Genomic DNA, 26,354 nt, shown 5'->3' with positions numbered 1-26,354 from the left:
GTTAGGATAAAATTTGTTAGGTAGGTCTCCCTCAGTGTGAATTTTGGGTATCGGAGTGCAGGGACTCAGTCCTGGGCCAGTCCATGCGCTCCATCTATTCTCCTCTCCTCTGAGCTGTTCGAATCTTCAGACTCCAAGTTGGTGTCTCACTGCTAGGACATAGTCTGTACAAATTAAAGGGATGTATGAAGCCCCCCAACTCCATGCGTGCCTGTGTGGTTCAGTCGTGTCTGACTCTTTGCAACCCCATGGACTGTAGCCTGCCAGACTTCTCTGTCCATGGAATTCTCCAGGCAAGAATATTGGAGTGGGTTGCCATTCCCTTCTCCATCCAACTCCGTTTGCTTCTCGTAAACATCATCTACTTTTTTTTTTTTTGCCATCCAGCCATACTTTGCTTGTTTTCTTCTTCTTCTTTTTTTTTTTTTTTTGTTTTTGTTCTTTTACCTCTTAGATTTCTTGTTCATTCCCTGGCTTTCATTCTAGGTGTTTCCACTTAATTTCCCCCTTCATCTGTAACTCCCTCTCTGTTTCTCTCAGTTTTTTTTGGCTGACTCCCTTATACATCCCTCAGGTCTTTGCTTCAGTAGTCCTGCCTTTATGTATGTATGTGTGTATGTACCTATGTATCTATCCATTTGGGTTTCCCTGATGGCTCAATGGTAAAGAATGTGCCTGCAATTCAGGAGACTCAGGAGATGCAGGTTTGATCCCTGGGTCGGGAAGAGCCCCTGGAAGAGGGTGTGGCAGCCCACTCCAGTATTCTTGCCTGGAGAATCCCATGGACAGAGGAGCCTGGTGGGTTACAGTCTGTGAGGTTGTAAAGAGTCAGACACGACTTAGCGATTGAGCATGCACACACATCTATCTGTCTCTCTATCTGTCTATCATCTTTAATTTCTTGCCTCCCTCCTTCCTTCCATCTCTCTCTTTCTCCTTATCTGTCTGCTTTTTGTAATTCCCCAATATTAATGCTCACATTCTTACTGTTATTACTTACTTATTTATCTTCCAGCTTAGATTTTAAGCTCCACTAACCCTCTGGGAGTTGGTGATGGACAGGGAGACCTGGCGTGCTGCGATTCATGGAGTCGCAAAGAGTCGGACACGACTGAGCGACTGAACTGAACCGAACTGAAGGAGAGACCATGTTTGTTTTCCTTTTCCAGCACTTCTGTAGTATGTGTGTAGTGTCTGGTGTAACGTAGCCACTAAATAAATATTTGTTGAATGAATACATCAATGAAGTACAGTTTGAGCTTTTGGCTTTCATATTCTCACTAGATATTTAAGTTCTTTAATGGAAAATACTGCATTTTAATAAAGTATTTGTGAATATTTTATGACTATTTTCATAAAATATTAAGAGCATTTGGAGTCAAAGGTATATTTTAAAGTCAGAGAAGTAATATTAGAATCTGTGGGCATTAAAATAGGTTAATTTTCTTTTAAAAATTGATTTTTAAATTTTCTAACAACTAGCACATGGTTTGGGAAAAAAAAATCAAAGAAGAGTGAGTGTTTCAAATGAAAATCAGCATTCATCAGCTTTGTGTTTCTAATCCTGTGATATTAATAGATTAAAATTTCAGTAGGATTCACCTTCAAGAAGAAATAGATACATACGTATGTACATCAGAAGACTGCAGTGTTCTCAGAAACGTGACTATAGTTGTTCTGTTGAAGGTATGATGGGAATAAACAGTTCATACCGAAGAGACTTTTTAAGCCTCGATGTGTTTTTTTTTTTTTAAAATGGCATATGAAGGGCACAGTGCCTCTTCCAATGTTAGCTTGTGTTTCCTTTAACCTTTTTCTTCAAAGGCCCATCCTAAAAAAAATTCAGTCCTTTTTTTTTTTCTCTCCTCTCTTTCAAAGACAGTATCTCAAAAATGGTACTAATTTAAGCCCTGCTAAATGTCCAGATGCAGCACCTGGGAAAAATGAAGTTCAGAAGTTCAGGATTTGGAACTTGCTTAAGCTAGGAGAATCTTCTTGCTGTGGTTGCATGTCTGGTTCTAGAAGCTGGTAACCTCTTTTCTCGTGGGCATCATTCCATTGTAACAGATGGCCCCAAGTGTGGACGTGTCGGAGAGTGAAGGCCAGGTGTGAACTTGTCCAAGAAGTTGAAACACTGCTCAGAATATCTTCTCCTGCCAATGATAGCTTTGTTGTTGCAATTAGAACTTTCTGGATTGGAAGAGTGAGTTTAATGAAACATAGGAGAAGCCTATAGAGCTCTGTTGTCCAATATGGTAGCCCAGGCCGCACATGACTCTTAAGCACTTGACATGTGACTATTTCAAGCTGAGATGCTCTGTGAGTATAAAATTCACACCTGTTTTTGTAAACAAAAACATAAAAACATGTAAAATATCACAGTGTTTTTTTTATTTTTATTTTTTATTTGATTGATTTGATTGATGTTGAAATACTCTTTGGGCCACACTAGGTGAAATAAGATAAAATTAATTTCATCTGCTTCATTTTTTTTTTTTAATATGGTGACTAGAAAATTTTAATTTACATATGTGGCTCACTTTATATTTCTGTTTGGCAGTGCTCTTTGGGCTAAACTCTTAACCAGGGATGTAGATGAAACTTGGTTCCACTTATACTTTGACATGACTGTTTAGTTTGATATGTCAGTTCGGATCTGGAATGAAAACCTCAGACTTTCTCCATTAGTTTCTTCATAACTTGCAGTTTAAATGGAGCAGTAAGAGCAGGAGTAGGATTTTTTTTTTCAGTTGTACAAGAAATTTCTAGAGACTAAGAGCTTTGCAGAGCTAAAAATTCATTTCCATTGTTTTATTTTTAAGCTCTATTTTAAGTTCCTGCCAGGACGAAAATGTTCATTCTCTTCTGGGTTCTGATGGCCTGGTAAAAACTTCTTTGTAAACCCAAGGGATGTGATGGAATTGGCACAGGAGAAAATTAATTTGGTTGGGATCCATGAGTGGAGTGGAGGGAATGTGCAGGGCTTGCAGAGTCCACCGTCATCAATCACTACCGAGCCCCTGCAGCAACGCCGGGCTGCCTAGCCTCCGGCCCCTTGGACAGCAGCGGGGCAAGATACCTCCTTTCCCGAAGAGCCCTACTCTTGTGCCGTAGAGAAAAGTGTTAACGTAGCGTATGTGCACAATGATGGGCCACACATACACACATTCAATAAGGTTGCTTGGCATCTATTCCTGTGTGGGTGCGTTTTTCTGGAAAAAAGTTAAATGGACTTTTCCATAACTTTTTTTCTCTCCTAAAGTGTGTGTTGTAGGATATTTTCCAACCCCACATGTTTCCAGTGACTTAAGTGCAAAGCTCGTAGCAATGAGGCACTTTCTTGTCAAAGGTGAGTCAAGAACAGGAACCTTTTGATTCTGTCACATGATGCCGCATGTTATAAAATAGTAAGAGCAAGGAGTTCACTTTTCCCCCTTCTCAGTCCTCAGACTTTCAGCTGCTTGCCTTCTTCACCATTGAGGAAGCCAGGAATTCAGAAGTGTGGGTCGGATATTCGCCGTAGAAAATGCATTTAGGAGCGTACACTTTAACTGGATTATAAATAGTATCTGCCCTGACAATGCTGGGATTTTCTCAGCTTCTGGAGACATTGAAGTCTTTGTTTCATGGGTCACTGCCCTCTCCCCCACCCCCTAAGCTTGAGTCATAAAGCTTGACAAATTAATGAGGTTGCTGAAACTTAAAATCTAGTGGGTAGGACGTATGGGAAACAAGGAGAGGTGGCAGGAACCATACACTTGGATTCAAGGTGGCTTCTCTCTTGCTGTCCTGAACTTGTTCACTTTACGTTTTATTGTTTCAGGCCCTTGAATTTATTGTTTTCCTTCAACAGGATCAAATTAGATTGAAAAAATTAGAAAAAAAATGTAAATAGGTAGCAGCAAGACTAATATTAGCTCCTGAATTCTCTATTTAGAATAGGAAAGAAAAAAAAAAATCTACCCATGAAAGCAGAAGTACAAGCCAGATTGCTTTGATCGCGTGTGTGTGTTTGTATTAGCTATGGAACTAAGAATGATTTTTACAATGAATACTTGTTCTCAACCACTTAAGGTAAAACAAAACAAGAAAACATGCAACACGAAGCCTAAAATTACTAGTGACCCTTGGTTTAGAATGTGTTTGCTGTGTAACACTTGATACTGGATATATAATCAATCAAATTACATATATATATATATATATATATATGAAATCAATCAAAACCCAATATAGAAATTCCTTTCTTGGGTTTTGTCAGTTCACCGAGCATATATTTCTTGAGTTCCATTCCTAGCACTGTCCTAGATACTGGGGAAATAAAGTTTAAAAAAAGAGACATTTCTGCCTTCACAGAGCTTACCTTCCTGTGGAGAAAAAAAGACCAAACCTAACCACAATCGAATGGAAGTAAGAAACTGGACAACTGAGTCCCAGGAAGAGAAAACAGCTAAGTGAGGTAGAGAGCAACAGAGCAGCTTCTATGCGTCTCAGCCTCAGTTCTTCCTTCCCCAGACTGTGCTGCAAAACGGTGACTAAGTTATTTCCCAGATTTTGAATTCACCCCCCACCCACCCACCCACCAACATAAAACATTCTTTGCTTGTCCCTGTGATTTCCTTGCTAGTCTGTTTTATTTCTTTTCCAAAGTCTCTTTTTGCCCCAATTGAAATTAATTATTCAGCTCAGGCTTATTGAATCCTAAATTAGGTTGATGTTCACAGGGAGTATTTATTTTCATTCTGCTTTTTCAGTCAGCTTTTCTGTACCCTCCTACTTAAGGTTAGTTGCTTGTATGCTCCATACAGTTCTGTTTTGAACCTTAGTCTTACATGCTTTTTTCTCCGCTCTTCTGGAAATATGGATTATGATTATTCTATTTCTGTTAGCATCAGGGTCTTTCTCCAGATCTGATGTTCTCTCAAAAGCCTGCATGTTGTGATCTGTACCAAAGTGAGTTATTGGCCAGTGTTTGCTCATATCCTTTATTTTGAATCTTTCCTGTTGTTGGAATCATCCGTGACACTATCTGATCATTAATCCTGTGCTCTGAGGATATGAGTATGATTTTTTTTTCTGGTTCCAAAGATATACTCCAGCTTTGCATTTTGGTTGGCAAAATGACCAAAGCTTGGACAAAAGGCCATGAGTGACATACAAACACAGGCCTGAAATTATCGTATTACAGAACAGTTACCACGTTCGTGTGAATGGCTAAGCAAAGGTCAAAAATATGAGCAACATTATTTATGGCTCAGTGAGTGATTTGATATTCAGAGTCTGTCATCATTTGTCAGAAGACTGGTATTATCAAAACTGTGCCAGGCTAAGGACTATTTAAAAAATGATTTGAGACAAGCTCAGTGTACAGTAAAAAAATAAAATAAAATAAAAAAAAGACAGTTTAGATGTATCCCAGGAGACAAGAACTCTGCACCTGATGTGGAAGTAATTCTGTTATCCTGCTGTTGTTGTCAGATTTTTTTGCCTCTTGACAAAGAATTTTCCTTCCTCCAGATCAGTTTTGTCACCTTTAGCCAGGGCAGTTCTTATAGGATGAAGTTAGCATCTGTGGCTTGCATGGAGAGTGTTGGGTTATTAGCACTTACTGCAATTGCTTGCTATAGGATGTGTTCTAGTTATCAGTTTATTGTCTCTCAGATCCACTTTCACGCTTTACTGCCTGCTCTATGAAAATGGATCTGGACCCTGCAGATGTTTTTCTTTTGCCTGTTGGCATGATGTTAAGCTTTGTCAGGAGAGGGCCCTGGAGAGATGTTGCAAGGGGAAGGAGTTTTCCTTTCTGCAGCAGGTGAGTGTCTCTGGTGGGCCACCTCTCTGTGAATAGCCTTCCCAGGCAGTCCAGAGGGTGGAGTCCAGTAAGTTCTGTACGTGTAGGACCACAGTGAATTCCCTCCCATGCAGAGAGCTCCTGGGTCTCAGCCCTGGGGAGGAGGACCTTGAGCCCTAAGGATCATGGCGGCTCTTTATGTCTGCCATTCCTATATTAGAGTTTGCTTCTTATTAGCTAATTCTCTGTGATAGTTAATAATTCCTTTCTTCATTCAAATTTCTCTGGTTTCTGTCTCCTGATTGGATCCTGACTAATACAGTGGTCCACCATCAGAATTAGGTTTTGTTCTTGCACTGCATGAAGCAGGTAGGTAGGAGAGTCTAAGAAATTTGTACAAAGGAGCATGAAATCTGAATGTTATAAACTATTGTTAATTTCTCGGTGTTCTTCTGATCGAATGACCAAATCTTAGGAAAAGCTGAAAATCTGCAATTATCTGTGGTAAAAGTGGAGGCTGGTGGTGCCCGTGTGTGTGCGTGCGTGCATGCGTGCGCAGTCGCGTCCAACTCTTTGCGACCCTGTGGACTGTAGGGTGCTGTTGATCCTAGAGTTAAAAATCCACACACGGCTTTGTTGGACCTGTTGACCATTCTGCTTTGTGTGGGAGCTTCAGGATACGTGAACAGGCTGCTGTGGGGCCCAGTGGTGAGTGGTTTAATTCAGTTCCTGGGGATTGTCTGCAGAGCTGCAATATCTACATGGATAATCAGAGGTTGATTAAATGTATGTGTCAAGTCCGCTTCCTTCTACCCTTGTATCATGTGATAGGGTCGCAAGCAGTTCCCGTTTTCTGTGTGAGTGCTGCATCAGTGTGATACAAGCAAGAGTAGCGCTCAGGAAAAAAAAAAAGGGACTAGAATGAGGTGCATTGAGGATTTTTGGGTCTGATTTCTTCCATTTTTGGATGAGGAAGCTGACCACAGGTGAGGTTAAATACCTTCCTCTCAAGAGTGTGCACTTAGACAGCAGGAGAATACACCAAGACAGATTTTTTTTAACTTCTAGTCAGTTGTTTTCCCCCAACTCCAATCTATTTACTTTCAAATCTCTAATGATTTTTCTGTTTTTATAATTACTTTATAATTGAAGTACATACAGTTAATTTACAATGTTGTGTTCAAGTGTACTGCAAAGTGATGCAGTTATTTATATATATATATACATATATATATACACACATATACATTCAGGTTACTTTCCACTAATGGGTTAGTAAAATATTGAATATAGTTCCCTGTGCTATATAGTAGGTCCTTGTTGTTTATCTGTTTCATATATATAGTAATGTGTATATGTTAATCCCACATTCCAGATCTATCTTCTCTTCTTCCTCCTCTATTCCCTCTGGTAACCATCAGTTTGTTTTCTGTGTCTGTGAGTCTATTTCTTTTTTGTAAATAAATTCATTTGTAGCATTTATTTTTAAATTCTATATCTGAGTGATATGTGAAATTTGTCTTTATCTAATTTACTTCACTTAATATGATAATCTCTAGCTTCATTCATGTTGCTATAGATGGTATTATATTGTTCTTCAAATGGTTTATTTTCTTATATTTGTACTTAAGATATCTAAAGCATGGGAAAATATAGTATGTGCTTTATTAAAGAATATTTGAGTCTAAATACATTAAAAGAGTAAAGTAGAAAATGCCTTAAGTAGATGCATCTTCTTTTGATAAAAAATATTTTATTGAAGTGTAATGTATGTAGAGAAAAGCATACTTATTTTAAGTGTATAGAACTGGAGTTCTCAGATCAATGAATCAGATGATATCTGCACCCCAGATGCTCCCTTCCTGTACTCTTTAGTCATCACCCCACCCTACAGTAGCCACCACCCTGATTCCTAACTGCATAGATTAATTTTTCCAGTTTTGTGCTTTATGGAAATGGATTTAGTCATATTTAGGCACTTGCCTGTGTCTGGCATTTATTCATCATGAATATGTTTGAGAAATTCGTCTTTGTTACTGTGGATAGTAATAGTTGCTTTTTTTCATGATTATATGGTATTCCTTCAAATACATTTTTTTTTTTTTTTGAGATTTACCCATTCTCCTGTTGATGGGCATTTGGGGAGTTTTTTAGTTTGGGGCGTTTACAAGTATGAACATTTGTCTTCATTATTATTTTTTAATGTTTTGACATTAGAAGATAGAGAAGTTTGAGGTTTAGGGCAAAAGCTTGAAATCAGACAAACATACTAACTTTGATCCTAGTCAAGTTATTTACATCCTTAAGCCTGTCTGCTTATTTGTAAGGAGCATCATGACTAGTGTTGCAGGATTTTGGAAAAAATTGTGTGAAATGATGGATGCCCTGCACAGTGCTTGATATATAATAAGCTCTCAAAGAATAGAAGTTGTTAGTATTTTTCAAGTTAACATTTTTAAATTGTAACAAAGCATCAACATAATTCACTATCTGCATTCTGTTGCTTGTGCATCATGTTTTCATGTTTTTCAAACTTGTTTGTTTGCATCTTTTTTTTATCTTCTCTCTTCCTTTCTCCATGCTATACTCATTATCTGCCTGTTATAATCCAGGTATAAGGGCAGGGATTGAAGAAAAGTTTTCAGCAGATTTCATTCTTGAGTTATCATCTCAGTTTTTGCCATGGAGGCTCACCATTAGAATAACATTTGCTTCTTTTTTTTTTTTTTGCTTTGCCCAAAGATGCAAAATTCTTGCAATAAGAAGTTTGTATGCCTGAGCCTCAGTGACCTGTAAGAAATGAGGAATCAACAGTTTCCTTCTGTAATTCAATAACCATTTACTCCTCCTGCCAGATGGTATGACAGAAGCTCTGGAGAACGTGAAGGCAACTGTCTTGAATCCCACCTCTAGAAAATTCCTGTTAGGAGCACCATCAGGATTGCTTTCGCCCTCATTTATAATTGGCCCAAAGGTAGCGTCTACTTACCTGGCTGCTACGTTAGTGAGTACTAACTTCGCGTTTAGTCTCAAGTAAGCTTTCCTCTGGAATGCACTAATCCAGTGTTTAGTTGGACTTTGGTGAAGATCATTAACTCATCCTGACTTAAGGAAGCTTTGTGAATGGCTAGACATTTCAGGATTATGTTTATATAGTTTCAAATGTTGTATTTTTAGACAAAGGATAATTTAAGAGGATTGGCTAGTATCCCTCATCAATCTTAAGCTATTTTAATGAAAACAGAAAAGGACAGCCTCTTTACTTCTTAGGCGTGTCATACATCAGTTTTGTTTATAAATTATACTTAATCCTATTTTATTTAGATTGTATGTATATATGATAATTTTCAAGTAGGAAATGCTAACAAGCTTAGAATAGGTAAAGGAAAACATTTGTGGCCCAGTGTTTTTTTGGCCAAATGTTTTGTGTATCATTTTAGTAGCATTTTAAAAGCCTCTTTATACTAGTTTGCACAATAAATATGTTTCTGTAAAGCTGCAGATATAAATATAGATGATAAATATATAAAGACCATATTTTATAAATGGATTAATATAAAATCAGCATCTTATTTAAATACACAAAACACATCTCATTATAATCATTCTACATAATGTAGGATCTATTATAAAATGAACAATCTGTTTCTAATTTTTGTGCTTATATCTTGGGATAATTTTAAGTGAGGTGTCGTCAGTGTTTTAATGTATTCTTGGAGTTTGATATTATGAGCATCATGGACTTGTTAATTTTATTCCTAGATAGTTGAAATAAGTATCTGACAGAAATGTATTAAGAAGCAGAACACTATTTTTCTCTGTCAGCTGAAAAGCAAATGCATTATTAGCATCTGAATTGAATACTGAAATCTCCAACATACATGTATGTCTATCTGTGTGTTTTGTGATCTGAGTCTTGCTACTGCAAGTATGATCCATGGATTAGAGTGGTTCATGAACTGCATGTCAGTCATCAGTGAGATGTGATATGAACAGGTACTGAGTGTTCAAAAACCTTTATAGCAATTGGAGAGAGTGATTTTAGGTCTCTTGATTCTAATACAGATTTGGGCTTGCATATTTGTGTGTGTGTTTTGTTTTTCATTTGTCTTAGAATTCATTTTTATTATAGTTTACAAAAGTATTGGTCTGTGTTGGATTTGAAATTAAAAAAAAAAAAAAACAAATTGATTCAAACCACAAATTGCAAATGGTTTGAGAAGCATTGGTGAGAAACCTCCATGACAAAGGCAGAAAGGTGGTATAATTTCTAATCTTTTTAAATTTAATTACTGAATTAATTTTAATTGGAGGCTGATTACTTTACAATATTGTGGTGGTTTTTGCCATACATTGACATGAATCAGCCACGGGTGTACATGTGTCCCCCATCCTGAACCCCCCCTCCCACCTTCCTCCCCATCCCATCCCTCAGGGTTGTCCCAGCACACCGGCTTTGAGTACCCTGTTTCATGCATCGAACTTGGACTGGTCATTTATTTTACATATGGTAATATACATGTTTCAGTGCTATTCTCTCGTATCATCCCACCCTTACCTTCTCCCACAGAGTCCAAAAGTCTGTTCTTTATACCTGTGTCTCTTTTGCTGTCTCGCATACAGGGTCGTCATTACTGTCTTTCTAAATTCCATATATATGCGTTAATATACTGTATTGGTGTTTTTGTTTCTGACTTACTTCACTCTGTATAATAGGCTCCAATTTCATCCACCTCATTAGAATTGATTCAAATGTATCCTTTTTAATAGCTGAGTAATATTCCATTGTGTATGTAGCACAACTTTCTTATCCATTCGTCTTTCAGTGTACATCTAGGTTGCTTCCATGTCCTAGCTGTTGTAAACAGTGCTGCGATGAACATTGGGGTACACATGTCTCTTTCAATTCTGGTTTCATCGGTGTGTATGCCCAGGAGTGGGATTGCTGGGTCATATGGCGGTTCTGTTTCCAGTTTTTTAAGGAAGCTCCATGCTGTTCTCCATAGTGACTGTACTAGTTTGCATTCCCACCAACAGTGTAAGAGGGTTCCCTTTTCTCCACACCCTCTCCAGCATTTATTGTTTGTAGACTTTTTGATAGCAGCCATTCTGAGCAGCGTTGAGATGGTACCTCATTGTGGTTTGCATTTCTGTGGTAATGAGTGATGTTGAGCATCTTTTCATATGTTTGTTAGCCATCTGTATGTCTTCTTTGGAGAAATGTCTGTCTATGTCTTTTTCCCACTTTTTGATTGGGTCGTTTGTTTTTTCTGGTATTGAGCTTCATGAGCTGCTTGTAAATTTTTGAGATTAATCCTTTGTCAGTTGCTTCATTTGCTATTATTTTCTCCCGTTCTGAAGGCTGTCTTTTCACCTTGCTTATAGTTTCCTTTGCTGTGCAAAAGCTAAGTTTACCTAGGTCCCAGTTGTTTATTTTTGCTTTTATTTCCATTACTCTGGGAGGTGGGTCATAGAGGATCTTGCTGTGATTTATGTCAGAGAGTGTTTTGCCTATGTTTTCCTCTAGGAGTTTTATAGTTTCTGGTTTTACATTTAGATCTTTAATCCATTTTGAGTTTATGAAGTGTTCGGGTTTCATTCTTTTGCAGGTGATTGACCAGTTTCCCCAGCACCGCTTGTTAGATTGTCTTTTCTCCATTGTATATTTTCTTACATAGGCATGATTTAGGACATGGAATACTATGCTCTTGTTGCATCAAGAGATGCATCATAGAGCATCAAATTATTTGCATCATGGAGCATCAAATTATTTGCAAATAAGTCCAAAGAATTTAATCATTCATTCAGCCATTCTTTATTTATTGAGCATTTAACTGTGGACCAGACAGTGTTCTAAGCAGTGGGAATTCATCAGTAACAAAACAAAATGGAACAAAACAAAAAACAGTTTCTGTTCTCGTCTAGCTTATATGAAAAGAATTGGGATATATAAATATATGTGTACACATTTGTGTACACACACACGTATGAACTGCAGGGCGGTTGATTGTCCAAGTGCACCCAGTTCCCCTTGGGCTATGACTGCATGCATTCCTCTACTCTATGGATATTAAGGTCACTGTTGATGTAGTTTTGTGTTTGAACCCTGTGACTAACAGAAAGTCCCCAGGGGACACATGTAGTTGGCTTCCCTCAGGGCTCTTGGTGCTTGAGCATGACCTCCCCAAATTGGTGAGGATAATGGGACAAGCGAAGCCTCAGAGCCTGGAGGAACCTTGGTGTCCATTGTCCTGAAATGCTGTCCGCCTTTGGGATGTCATTAAATATAGAGTTTGTTCCAAGCTGTCTCTTTGTTTCAGCTGGAGGAACTATGATCTCCTTTAGGATTTTGTTCAGATCCTGGGAGTCCAAGACAGAGATGTCAGCTTTCTGAAATTAGGACAGTGCATTTAGGGTATGTGCATTTTTTGGATGAGGTCTTCTAGCTTTCTTCAGCTTATACAAGTAATTCATGACCCTCAAAGCTGAAGAGGCATGGATATCCAGTGGCCAAGAGCCTTTTGCAGTTTGGATCCTGTTATTTCATCTGGTTGTGTCTCTTCTTTTCTCCCTTGGTCTTTTCCTGGAGTGGCTAGACCTGCCTCCTCACTGTGGCTCCAGTGTGCCAGGCCTGGCCCCACCTGGGATGCTTGACGTCCAGCCATCCACAGAGCTCATCTCCTCTCCTCCTTTAAGCTTTTGCCCCATTGTTAACACTCTGGGCTCACCCTGACTACTGTGTTCAAAATAACATCCCTCTCCTGTCCCTATCTTGGTCCTTAGTGCTTTATTTTTATCCTGGCAGTTGCTGTCTTTAACAGATGTTTCAGTCTTTGATATCTTAGATGACTTAGTTATTTACTAACTTTATTGTCCATATGCCCTTTCTCACCCTAATGTTGCATAGAAGTAGAAACTTTTGTCTCCTTGTTCACTGTTGTATGGTGACTTCCCTGGTGGCCCAGATGGTAAAACATCTGTCTACAATGCAGGAGACCTGGGTTTGATACCTGGGTCGGGAAGATCCCCTGGAGAAGGAAACAGCAACCCACTCTAGTACTCTTGCCTGGAAAATCCCATGGACGGAGGAGCCTGGTAGGCTGCAGTGCAGTTCAGTTCAGTTCAGTCGCTCAGTCGTGTCCGACTCTTTGCGACCCCATGAACTGCAGCATGCCGGGACTCCCTGTCAATTACCAACTCCTGGATTTTACCCATACTCATGTCCATTGAGTTGGTGGCGCCATCCAACCATCTCATCTTCTGTGGTCCCCTTCTCCTCCTGCCCTCAATCTTTGGCAGCATCAGGGTCTTATCAAATGAGTCAGCTCTTCGCATGAGGTGGCCAAAGTATTGGAGGTTCAGCTTCAGCATCAGTCCTTCCAATGAACACCTTGGACTGATCTCCTCTAGATGGACTGTTTGGATCTCCTTGCAGTCCAAGGGACTCTCAAGAGTCTTCTCCAACACTATAGTTCAAAAGCATCAATTCTTTGGTGCTCAGCTTTCTTTATAGTCCAACTCTCACATCCACGCAGTTCATGGGGTCCCAAAGAGTCAGACATGACTGAGCAACTTCCCTTTCTTTCTTTCTTTCACTGTTGTATCCCCGGTGATTCAAACCGGATCTAACACATAGTATATGTTCAGTGTATATTTGATATACACTGAATAATCTGATGAATAAATATGGGATCTGATTCTTCCTTTCAAAGTGTACAACATGGAGTTTCAATTCTGCCAGTTTAGCTGAGATTCCTCATGTTGCTCTATGTGTATTTCAGTCCTGTTGGTTGTGGTTTCATGAATCTCAGTTCTTATGTTGCCATAAATTGACTTTCAGTGTTTTCCATATTTTACTTTTCTTTCCACATGTCAGTTATTCCCATGAGGCAGTTTCCTGTTTTTCTCACTGATTTTCACCACTTGTTGAATCTCACTTTGTGCTGGACCCTCCCGGTGTTCACGGCTAAGACCTTGGACAAGCTGGGGAGGCCGGCAGTCTCCCTCCCTCAGTTTCTTCATCTGTACAATGGGAGTAATAATAATATCTGACCTCGTAAGACTGTGGTGAGGATGAAATAAGATGATGCTCGCAAAATGGAAAGCGCTGTGTCTGGCATAAATGTTGATTGCATTAATTCTGATAACAGTATAAGTATATTATGGCTCAGCATAATGTCTGCACGTGGCAGGCACAGAGTAAATGACAGTTGTTAAAATTATTATGTTTTTCCCTCCCATTGTTACCACCACTAATGATGCAGTCCCAGACAGTCATCAAAGAGCAGAGCATTAACAGAACGTTCTGGAGAAGGTTAAAGGTTGTCCTCCCTTCTCTTCCTTTTTCTCTTTTTCTTCCTCTTCATTTTCTATACACTGTTTGTCTACACTTTCCATGTGATGGAAGAGCTTTCAGGTTAGAAATTTATTCTTCGCTATGCAAATCTGATCTTGGTTGTCAGCATGATAACAGTACTCAATCTTTTTTTGGTGACATTCTATTTGAATGGATAGTAAGTAATAGGTCCTTGAGATGTATTTCCACATATGTATTTCACAACAGTTGGAATTTCTGGCAGTGGTTTCTTTTTCTTTTTTTCTTTTGGAGGGCATTTCAAGGAGCTGCCTGTAAACTCTGAATGCCTGGGTTATTTGCATTCTGTGTTTTCATCCTCAATGCCAAGTTAGTAAAACTCCCCAGATTAGATTCTTACAAGTAATCAACCAGCAAATGTTTATTAAGTTTATATATGGAAGACTTTTGTAGCTGCAGACTGGCATGGTGAAAGGTGAGCTTTAGGAAGATCATTCTGGGGGCTGTGTATATAATTGGTGGTGGGGATGTTGCAAACCCAGCAGAGAAGGGCGGAAGGGGCTATATTGTGGGAAATGGTGAGAACCCAAAGTGTAGCAGCGACAGTGGGAGCGGGAGAGGGCGTGGTGCTCTGGGTGTATGTAAGTCTGCTTTCTTAGGTACCACCTGCACCCTCCCAGAGCAGTTGCCCCAACTTACATTTCTACCAGCAGGGGCTGAGAATTCTGAGTGGCCCCCATTCTTGCCAACACTTGGTTCCTATTGCTGCATAACAAATCATAGTAAAACATAGTGGTTGAAAATAATAACTATCATCTCATTATCTGCCATGGTTTCTGTGGGTCAGGCCTTCAAGGGGGCTGTCCTGGGATGTTCTGGCTCTGGACCTCTCATGAGGTTGCAGACAGATGGTGGCTGCCAGACTTTCTGAAGAAGGAAACCGTTGGTGGTCAACCTGTGTGTGAAAGTGAAAGTGTTATTGGCTCAGTGGTCTGATTCTCTGTGAACCCATGGACTGTAGACCGCCAGGCTCCTCTGTCCACGGGGTTTCTTTAAGCAAGAATACTGGCGTGGGTTGCCATTTCCTTCTCCACGGAATCTTCCTGACCCAGGGATTGGACTCAGGTCTCCCGCATTGTGCCAGATCCTGGTGGCGTCTGAGCCACCAGGGAAGCCCCGTCAGTATTTACCTTTTCTAACTATCTCAATCTCATGGCATAGGGCCAGACAAGGATGAGTCCAGAGATGAAGTTCTGACACTGCCAAGGAATAAAGGAGCATTTATTGAGCATCTGCTGGGCATGGTCTTATACAAACTCTACGATGAGGTTATTTCCTTCAGCACGCTCTTTCCTCAGAGTTTGCTTCCTAGACAAGCCTTTCCTTAATAACTCTATATTTAAATACAGGTTCTTCTTTATTTCCACCTTGTTGTTGATCTTTAGTTGCTAAGTCATGTCTGAGTCTTTTACGACCCCATAGACTGTAGCCCGCCAGGATCCTCTGTCCGTGGGATTCCTTAGGCAGCAGTACTGGCCTGGGTGGCCATTTCCTTCTCCAGGAAATCTTCCCGACCTGGAGATCAAACCCGCATCCCTTGCCTTAGCAGGCAGAATCTTTACCACTGAGCCACCAGGGAAGCCATTTCCATCTTAATTGCTCAGCTTATCACCTCCATAGCCCTTTTTTTCTATTTACACTCTGTGTGTAGTTGATTGCCTATTTATTACCTGTCCACCTGCCTTCCTCCACTCCTAACTGAACTGAGGGTTCATGATGGCAAGGACTCTGCCTCTTTCATGCACATGAAATATATCCAGTGAAATTTGAGTTTCAGGTCAAAATGAGTAATACTTTAATATAAATCTGTCCAAATATGGAACATTTAAAAAGCATGAGTATATCTCAAATACTTAAAAACTGTATCTGTAAAAATGTATGTCACAAATGTGGGACATGCTATACTGAAATATGTCTAGTTTATTTGAAACTCAGATTTAATCTGATGTCTGGTAGTTTTATATGCTACATTTGGCTGCCAAAGTGCTTGGTATTTAGCACAGTTTGTGACATATAATAGAAGCTCAGATAAATGTTTGAGTCACTGAATGAGCAAATGAAAGAGTTCCTATCTTTTTTAGGAAAGTTTTTTCAAGGTATATATTATTATTTTAAAAAAAATAATAAAAGGGAACCCTTCTACACTGTTGGCAGGATTGTAAATTGATAGTAGCCACTATGGAGAACAGTAAGGAGGTGCCTTAAAAAGCAAAAAATAGAGCTACCACATGAGCCAGAAATCCTATTCCTAGGCATATACCTAGAGAAAACCATAATTTAAAAAGATACATGCACCCCAGTGTTCGCTGCAGCACTGTTTACAATAACCAGGACATGGAAGCAAGCTAAATGTCCATCAACAAAGGATTGGATAAAGATGTGGTCCATGTATACAATGGAATATTACTCAGCAATAAAAGAACAAAATAATGCCATTTACAGCAGCATGGAAGGACCTAGAGATTATCATACTGAGTGAAGTAAGTCAGACAGAGAAAGACAAATATTACATGATATCGCTTATATGTAGAATCTTAAAAGAAAACCCAGGTACAAATGGAACTTACTTACAAAACAGAAGTAGGAGAACGAATATAGGGAACAGACCTATGGTTACCAAGAGGTGAGGATTGGGGGATAAATTGGGAGATGGGAACTGACATATACACACTATATATATAAAAACAGATAACTAACAACCTACTGTGTGGCACAGGGAACTCTACTTAATAATCTGTAATGGCCTATATGGGAAAAGAATGTGAAAAAGAGTGAATATATGTATAACTGATTTACTTTGCTACATGCCTGAAAGTAACACAACATGGTAAACCAACTATACTCCAGCAAAAACTTTTAAAAAGAAAACAGGGTTTGTGTTTGCCTTAATTTTTTAGTGTGTTATTGTTGTTGTTCAGTTGCTAAGAGTATTGAGTCTGTACTCCTAGGAGGCACTCAGTATATGAGTGAGTTAAAGCTCAGTTCTCTGTGTGGTGGGATTTTTACATGTGACTTTAATTTTATTCAGATACATCTTAAACATTTCTTATCATGAGCCTTTTTTTTTTTTTTATAAAAAAGAGTTTTCAAAACTTGGTAAGTAACTGGAAGAAAACCTATAGTGCTGAAATCCTTTATCCACAGTTCCAAAATTCAAAAGTTTCTGAGTATTGAATGATTTTTTAAAATCTCATTTAGAAGAATTACCTGACCTGAAATGACATGAGGCTATTTATAGTCTTTATTATCTCACTTAATTGAATATTCATGTTTTCTGGCAGAAATATTAGTACATTTGATTATGAGCTGTTGCCCTGGTCTCTCTAGGGATATCACACTCTGTATATACTTTAATATGTTACAAAATCTAGAAAATTCTGACATCCAAGACTCATTAGTCCCCAGGAGTTATTCTGAAGAATGTGTGTGTGTGTGTGTGTGTGTGTATACAGATGTGTACTGTGTGTATAGAAATTTCTGAAACGATACATTGAATATTGCTAATAGTGATTATCTCTAAGAGAGAAGGGATTGGATGGGGATGCCAGTGAAAGATGAATTTATGCTTGAGTATCTTCTTCTTTAGTATTTCTAATTATTACAATAAAGTGATTGCCTTTTTCAGTGAAAGAGTATAATTGGGTAGAGGTTTCATTTAGGAAAGTAGTGGTATTAATTCATGTTAAAAGACAGTTTATCAAACAGGCTATGCCTTTACAGATTAGTTCAGCATTTCTCCCTGCTGACAGGGACCCAGAAAACGTTATGCACACACCATGCAGCCTATTGCCTTTTGGATAATGTGTGCATGGTCTAGTGACAGAGAATTTACATCAGCAAAAACACTAATTTTGCTTAAAAAAATAAAATCAAGGCACTCAAAAATGTGATGAGTACTGCTGTTATTAGTGATGGGTTTGGCATGTTTTACGAAGTCTGAATGATTACTCATCCTCTGTACGTTTGCAGAAGTGGCTTCAACAAAAGCCAGATGCATACGCACTGGCAGGGGTCAGGAGGTGGATGAGAGGATTAGACCCAGGGAGTTTTTGGAGCCCTGGTTTGTAGCTGTTTTTGGCTTGTCGACAGGCTACTTTACTGAGTCAGCCTATAGGATGGCTTCCCAGGGTAAGTCTGATTTTGCTTTTCTGAGTTTAAAATATACGTGGTCAAGGAGAGCTGACTCGTTGCCTTTTGCGCTGGATTGCGTTTGTTAACAGTGCCTGCGTTTCTTTCTGTGAGAAAGACATTTATCTTATTCCAGCATATTCTGGTGTTCCTGCTACTGATTTTTATGGCTTTACCTCACCTCCCCCTAGTTTTTAAAGTGAAATGTCTTGAGTGCTGAGAGGATTTGCAAGGGGAATTGCAAAGGTCATATGTAAGTTCTGCGGCTGGCGTGTGGAGAGCAGTGTGATTGAACCAGAGCCCTCAGTGACCCTTTCTTTTCAAGAGGATGTTTCTAATAAATTAGTGTAGCATGCTGTATGTGCCTGTTTATGACCTTAAAAATGGTTTAGTTCTTGCTGAGTGGCTATTACTGATGCTTTATGACATGTTATAATGGTTTCGACTTGCACATTTTTTTTGGATTAAAACAATGTCATGCATCAGTCAATGTGAAGTTAATTTTTCCCTTTTTTTTTCTCTTTTAAAGGGACTCAGGAGAACGTTCAACATTAGAATAAGTCCCTGGATTCTGACCTCAGAGAAGCTTTGGTTCTCGAGGTTAGAAGAAGTAAGGATTCACCAAGCTCTTACAAATGAGCTTTGTAGTAGTTGCTGGTGAAATTATAAAACATTGCTTTTTCCACTGGATGGTAAATGCCCCTTTTCATTAGCTATAGTATGGGGAGCAAAAGCATGTGATTTTTCCTTTTTTTTTATGTTTAACCATAGCTACTTTAAAAAGGCAGTTTTTATTTTGTGGCTGCTTTCTTTTTTTTTTTTTCCTTCCGGTATCTAGCACAGTTAAGGACTTTATCTTTTTTTGTATCTTTGTAGGACACTCTGGTGAATGATGGGGTCTGAGTAGCTCTCTATATGGAAGAGGGTACCGACGAGTCTGGGCTGGAGGGGCTGGAGGAGCCCAGTTGCGTCTCTGCCCGGCATGCTTGTGGCTATATTGCCCATGTCCCTTCCTCTCCAGGCTGGAGGAGGTCACTGTGATGTGAGCGCTGGGGCATTTTGGGGGCTGAGAGCTTTTCCGAGTGGCAGAGACATCTCTTTGGGCTTAGAAGGGGATGTGCCTCAAGATTTCTGTCCGTTAATGTTTAGTACCCATGATGGGGAAAATTGATCTGCTCTAAATATAATCCTTCCTCCAGAAACACTGATAGATAAAAAGGAGTAAGGGGGTTGGAGTTGATTTTTTTTTTTTAAACATGCACATTAGAGCTTTAAAAAAAATCAAAGCATTTATGTTCTTAGTGGAAGTCTGAAACCTAGTGCCCAGGTCTGCATGGGGTTGGAGGTTAATATGGCCCATCTTTTTCACAGCATCTGTAGTTCTTGAATATTTGGGATACAGGCACAAAAGCCTCAGTAATTCAACTAGTCAGTAATGTAAGAACTGTTTCCTGCTGATAAAAGCAAGGGGATATTAGAGAATAGAATGTGAGATAAAATGTGAGGCTGCCCGGAGACCTCTCCCTTGCTGACGGTGAACTCAGACCATTCTCCTAGGCCTTCCTTCCAGGGCTTCCAAGGATGTGGCTGTTCAGCTGAAACGTGCTTTGGTGGAAAAGTTATGGATTCACGTTTGTCCCTTTGCAAACTTTCCAGGACTGCTTCTATGAGTACTCAAGGTGAATTGGTATGACGTTTGAGAAAAGCCTGGGGGCAAGCTGCAATATTTAATCCATCATGTCACACACACACACACAGGTACTTTAAAAGGAATAGGAATCTTAACTAGAGCCTTAGCTCACTACCACCTGGAAATGGCTATCATAATAAGACATTGGTCTTTTCTCAGTGAGAGAGACCGAGAAGCATAAAGTGTGGTGAAGGCTGGCACCTGAATGGCCTATGAAGATGTAACCCTGTGACCTTTGCCAATGTTCCCTCCCTCCCCTGGTGTGGAACCTGAATAGTGGTTTAACTAAGTAGTTAATTTAAAAATATATATTTAAAATGTTTTATAGAGAGGAGTAAAATCGGTTAGTGATTTCAGAGCACATTATGTGTCTGGATTATCTCACCTCTCTTGATTTTTGTCCTTGTTGCCCTCATTTCTTAGTCTTTCTCAGCATCTCATCAACTGACAAGATAAGATGCAACCCCAAACAGCTTTCTACACCTAGTTGCTTGTTAGCGAGTTTAACTTAAATATATAGAATGACATATATATTTCACAGTTTGTGGGAAAGAAAACTCAAGAAAATACACACACACACACACACACACACACACACACACATTTGAGCCCAGTCTTTGATACACACACACATATTTAGGTGTATCTGTATCTATCTTTATCTTCCTCATAATTTACTCAACTCTTAAATCCATCATCACACATGCGCAAAATAAAATCTTAAAATAACCTTCCTGGAAGAAACAAAGAGGGAAAATTAGTAGGCAGTCTTCATGACGTTTTAATGTGTGTATTTACTACTTAGAAATATTCAAATACAGCTTTGTTTTGTATCATTAATTCTGGTGGTACAATATTTGAAAAGGTGACAGATACAAGGGCAGAATGCAATTCTTGAAGCTATAATTTGCAAGCGGCTGATAATACAAGTCCATTTTCTTTTCCAAATGTGCTATTTATTTTTTTTTTAATTTTTTTATCCAAATGTGCTATTTATATAATTTATATTTTTAACCAATCTTAGAACTAGAACAAAAATAGTAATTAATCTTAAGGGCAAGAAATGTTGCAACTGTGCCAGATTTGGAAACTTTAAGAAAGTCTTTGGGTGGCTAAGCCCAGTCTATTGAATATTCTAATTTGCATGTAACACGTTGCTCAGCAGATAGTGCATACTCGGTTAATGTTAAATGATTGAGTCAATTTGGTAACACTTTTTTTTTTTTTTAAAGAAATGTAAGCATATTTAGTTAAGAAGTGGCAGGCCAGTTTTAAAGCCTAGTTAAGATAAACAGGCCAGGCAAAATAGTGCATGTGGCAAGGATAGTGGTGTTTATATGTGCAAAGAGAAAAGACTGAAAGGAAGAATATCAAAATGCTTACATATTTTGATGATGATTTTTATTTTTTACAGTTTTTTGCTTTCATGTATTTTTCCAAAGTGACCACATGCATCCTTTGAAATGTAGTGCTTTCATGGCACATATTAGGCCTTACATAATAATTTGTTAAATGCTGAGTTAATTTATAATGGAAATGATACACATCAGATGTCAGTGGTGTTCCCTGGAGTTGGGCAACATGACAGCTTCGAGGAAAACTTATATTCTAGTGAAATCATTTTTTTTTTCTCGAATAACATTTAGTATCCCAGTATCGTCTGCTTTAACAAAACATACACATTTCTAAAAAAGACTTAAACAAACAAAAACCACTAGATAATGGGAAATCATACAATAGATAGTACAGAGTCTATGGGGGCCCCTGTAGTCTATAGGTGCACAACACTCAAAAACTTCATGAAGAACATAAAGGAAAGATAGGAACCATAGAAAAAAAAGAGTTTTACACTTGCTAAATGGTTAAGCAGTATGCAAATACAACACAACTTTTCAAGCTTTGCCTTGAAAAGACCTAGTATTTTTTTGTGAAGGGAGTTGCGGGAAAGGTTGCAGCTTGTATACTCTGGGGAAGTGGTGTAAGTAGGCTTGTCTGAAATGGGGTGGGAAGTTGTAGCAAAGTACTGGGTGGTTGTGGTCTGTAATACACATGGTAAACTGAAGTAGCAGGCAGATGTTTGCAGTATGTACATCTTGTGTCTTTCTGCACTGCTTGATTCAGTGGGGTGTGGCTTTCTGTGTTCAGTTACTGTTCCTTGGTGACCAAACCAAGTTCATGTGGGTTACGCTCAAATTGCCCTTGAATGTATCGGTCATGTTTGAGCAGATTTGCATTTTCAAAATGAGCTTCGGAACAGAACTAGCTCTATATGAAATAGATAAAATCAAGTTGCACTAGTTCTAGGCATGTCAAGAGCCTACTTTGGAACCCAACTGCCCTTTTAGCACCCCAGCGATTCCAGGGACCATCACTGTGTGGCCTAGAGATTGTGTGTCCTTTTGTTCGTGACCTGGAAGAGATACAGGACAATTTTTTTTTTTTTAAATTATTTTTTTTGTGGGAACATTTGGTTCTCCCTTTGTACCTTTCCTTGGCTCGTGACTGGCAGGTTCTTCAACATTCACAAAGTTCAGTCCTACTACTAGATAGACTGTCTGGTAAAGCAAATGACCTTGAACTTAATAGGCACCTCATTCCAGGTCCTCATCAGGAAATCTAACTTTGTACATGATGCTACTCAATGCTTCTCAGATTGCTTTTGTGAAAAACCAATATTTATGGATTACTGTCTGAAGGATAGAGGTTCATCTGTTACTATGAATCCTCTGAAACAATGAGGAAGGAGGGCAGTGTCGTTAAAAAAGCCATTTCGCAAGGTCGCTTTTACTTTGATTTGTCAAATAACATTAAAGAAAAGCAAGAGAGTTGTATATTTGTCAGTAGGATTCATTGGTTAAAAAGTAGGTAAGGGCAATCTACTGTAATACCCATACCTGAAATAATCTAGACTAGCAGAATCTCTAAACCTGAGAATCTGTCCTGCCCTGATTTCCCCCTCAACCTCAGCAGTTAGTTTTATTACATGACAGTATTAAACTCTTAACCCCCCTGGAAGGTCATCATGAGATACAACCCATGAATCCTGGTTGTATGGGGTGCTTCTTTTGTGGATGGATATTCCAGTGTCTTCTTTATGAAGATTCTTGGAAGAAGTGTCTCTCTGGTTTTTATACCACAAATGACTGTACTTCTTCAACTTAGGGTTTTTGTCCTTTGGATACAGTTAGTCATGTAACTGATCATGTCTTCTTCCTCTTTATGGCCACAGGCATGTTTTCTTTAACCCATACTTTTTTTTTTTTTTTTCAAATCAAAAGAAAAACTAGTTTGCCAATGCTGGAAAATGAGATTTCTCGCAAGTGTGTTTGGATTTCCAGCATTTACTGAAAAATCAGATCTAGCAGTGCTGGGATCACGTGTCTCCATGGCAACCATGGGATCCAATAAAGTAATGCCATTTCCCTTACAACAGAGCAAACACTCTTACCTTTGTTTTACCTCCTTACTTTAACTGCCCGGCCTGTGTAGACCTTGGACTCAGTGCCTAGTGGCTTAGAAAACAGTTTGTGACTTACCTTTAGAAAATATGCAGGCTCCTATTTGCTTTTTGTGAACTAATGTTATTCCTAGGGTCATTTAATTTTTTTTTTTTTTTGAATTTTCTTTCATCTTGTTTTCTTCACCCACGCACATTAGTTTTCTGTTGTTTCATCTTGGGGGGTTGTGTGCTTTTATGTAAGGTGCCTTGAGTTTTTGAGGGGGAAAAAAACAAGGTATAAATAAAGAAAAGTAGCCTTTTCCCCTCCGATCATCTTATTTTTATTTTTTGCCTGGTAAGAATTTAAAACAATTTCAGCTCTTTTCTGACCTATTTTAGAATTTCCTTGATTCTAGTACCATTCAGAGCTCTGCAGTTCCTTGATAGGGTTTTGTTTCGCTTTGGTAACTGTGCACGGTGACTCTGAGAAAGCATTGTTTTGTACCTAAGATGCATTGGCTTCCCATCATCGTGCATTAAGAACTGAAAATTTTGTGTTTTGTAAATAAGTTCATTTGTATCATTTTTTAAGATTCCCAAAATTCCAAAATAGAAGCAGGTTCATAGGCCCAGAGAACAAACTTATGGTTACCAGGGAGAAGTGTTGGGGGGATAGATTGGGAGTTCGGGATTGACGTGTACACACTGCTATGTTTAAAAGAGATAAGCAACAAGGACCTACTGGTAGCACAGAGAACTCTACTCAATATTCTATAATCACCTAAATGGGAAAACATTTTGGAGAAGAATAGATACAGGTCATGTAAAACTGAATCACGTTCCCGTACACCTGAAACTAACACAGCACTGTTAATCATCTTAACTTCAGTATAAAATTTTTTTAAAAAAGAACTGAAAAGTTAGGTAAGTCGGAATATTTGTTCATGCAGTTCTGAGAGGGAAGATTAGGCCACCATGGACCTTCTTAGAGTTTATCTGCCAAGTGCAAAGACCCTGAGAAGGTGCCATTCAGCGCCCTGCATGGGGCACTGCTGTGACTTCCGGGGACAGGGTCAGAGAAGTCAGTAGTCTTTGCTAGTCTGGGGACGTCCTGTTCTCAATCTGGCTGTTAGATGTTAGTGTAGCTTGCATAGTGTTGAAAACAATTGTGGACCGATCAAAATTAATTTTTGTACTCTCTTTAGTGTTTACATATTCCTTTGAAAAATCTGGAGACCCAAACATATGGGCCAACATTCAGCCTGCATGGATTTATGTCTAGTTCACCACACCGTCCCACTCCCTCTTGTCTGGGTGACTCTGATGATGAATGCCATGTGCCCCGTGTCCCTCCATTTCTCTGTATGTGACTGTTGTTGCTTAAGGCCTTGTCCACGCCCTAACTCGTCAGCTGTTAGCATAAACCACACTGTGGCCTGTTTTCCTGCTGCGGTAGTCACCTTCCCAAGCCACTCAGCTCTTTCCGTGGCATTCATGTTTCGTGAATTGACTTTTGACCACTGTCTGTCTTCTCCCCAGTCTCAGAATTGCCGACTTCCTCAGCAGGAATGGTATGGGTGTGCCTAAAAGTGTAGTTCAAAAGATCGCTGTGTTTGTGCACCCAACGCATTTATTGAGCACCTACTGTGTGCCAGGTGATGTTCCTATGCTAGGCATAGAGCAGTGAATGAAAGGGGCGCAGATACATACCTACTGGAGTTTATGTCCTGTTAGGGGTGGTGGTAAGTGCTGTGAAGAAGAAAGCCAGGAAGAGTTCCTGTTTCATTTGGGGCTCATAGGCTAGAGCTGGATTCTGAGCTCCCTTTTGAATCAAGAGGTGAGTTCACTCGCTGAGGAGTGAGCCATATGGCTGTCTGGGAAAGACCTTGTAGACCCTGGGGATAGCAGTGAGAGTAAGGTCCCTGAGGAGGGGCACACCTGCGTTTGGTGTTAGGCATGGTTTTTGCTTCAGTGCTGCGCTTCCTAATGGTATGAATTAGGGTCAGTTGCATTTACCCTCTGGACCACATCTGTGCACTCATCTCTAAAATGCAAGACTCTATATGAGGTTCACAGACACAGACTACTGTATGTAAAATAAATAAGCAACAAGGATTTACTGCATAGCACAGGAAATATACGCAGAAATGGAATCTCATCCTTACACACACACACAATGAATTGCTATGCCGTACACCTGAAACTAATACCAGTATTGTACATCAGCTACACTTCAATAGAAAAAATCACATTAAAATGCAAGTTTCCACATTTAAGAAGGACCGTGGCTTCCTCATTAGTCTCTCCCCAAGGTCAGGTCTGGTCTTTGACTCTTGGTAACTGTTGAGTAAATATATATGCAGTTAACAGATGGACACATAGTCATTATAGAAGGATTTGAAGGATCTCAAAAGCATAGTCTTAGCTAAGTGTATGTCGCAGGCTTACATATTAATGACAATGAACATGAGCAGCTCTGAAGCATATGTGCTGAGAGTTTCTCTTTAATGGTGACTCCACACTTTTTATGCTCAGCAAGCTGCATCTACAGAGTACCACGGAGGAATATATATGACGGAGGAAAGGGGCCTGAACTGTGTCTTTGTTTGTTGCATCTGTTACTATTCATTGGTATGTTCTGACTCCTAGCAGAGTCCCTGTGGGCTTATAGTAGGACCTTAATGAACATTTGTTAAAGAGTGAATAAAATCAAAGCCGGCATACATTTTCACTTCTTTGATAAAGCAATGTTGGAGTCACACTGCATTCTGCCTGCTTTCTTCCTGAGAAAGACCCACAGCAGTGTCAGGATCAGACTGAGCATTAATGTCTTACTTGCTTCAACTCATTTACTTACATTCTTCATTTGCAGTTGGGAAATGGAGGCTTAGAGCTAGTGGCAGATACAAGTAGTGTGAGTCCAGGGCTTGTG

At 39.3% G+C, this 26,354-nt stretch overlaps 1 protein-coding gene across 4 annotated transcripts in view; it reads left to right on the top strand.

Moving 5' to 3' along the window:
• Window positions 1–26,354, top strand: part of MITF (melanocyte inducing transcription factor) — a 228,130-nt gene that overhangs the window by 78,114 nt on the left and 123,662 nt on the right. The window contains exon 1 of one of the 4 annotated variants that reach the window (XM_043885249.1): window positions 18,124–18,293. The exons of the other annotated variants lie outside the window; for them this stretch is intronic. The gene's annotated coding sequence lies outside the window, so the exon portion shown is untranslated. Of the gene's footprint in view, window positions 1–18,123; window positions 18,294–26,354 lie in introns of those variants that run through there. 4 annotated transcript variants of the gene reach the window in all.

Source organism: Cervus elaphus, chromosome 24 (genome assembly GCF_910594005.1).
Source record: "Cervus elaphus chromosome 24, mCerEla1.1, whole genome shotgun sequence".
In the NCBI taxonomy this organism is placed as follows: Eukaryota; Metazoa; Chordata; class Mammalia; order Artiodactyla; family Cervidae; genus Cervus; species Cervus elaphus.
Note: the sequence above shows the minus strand (reverse complement) of the source record. Positions and strands in the feature narration are given on the sequence as shown.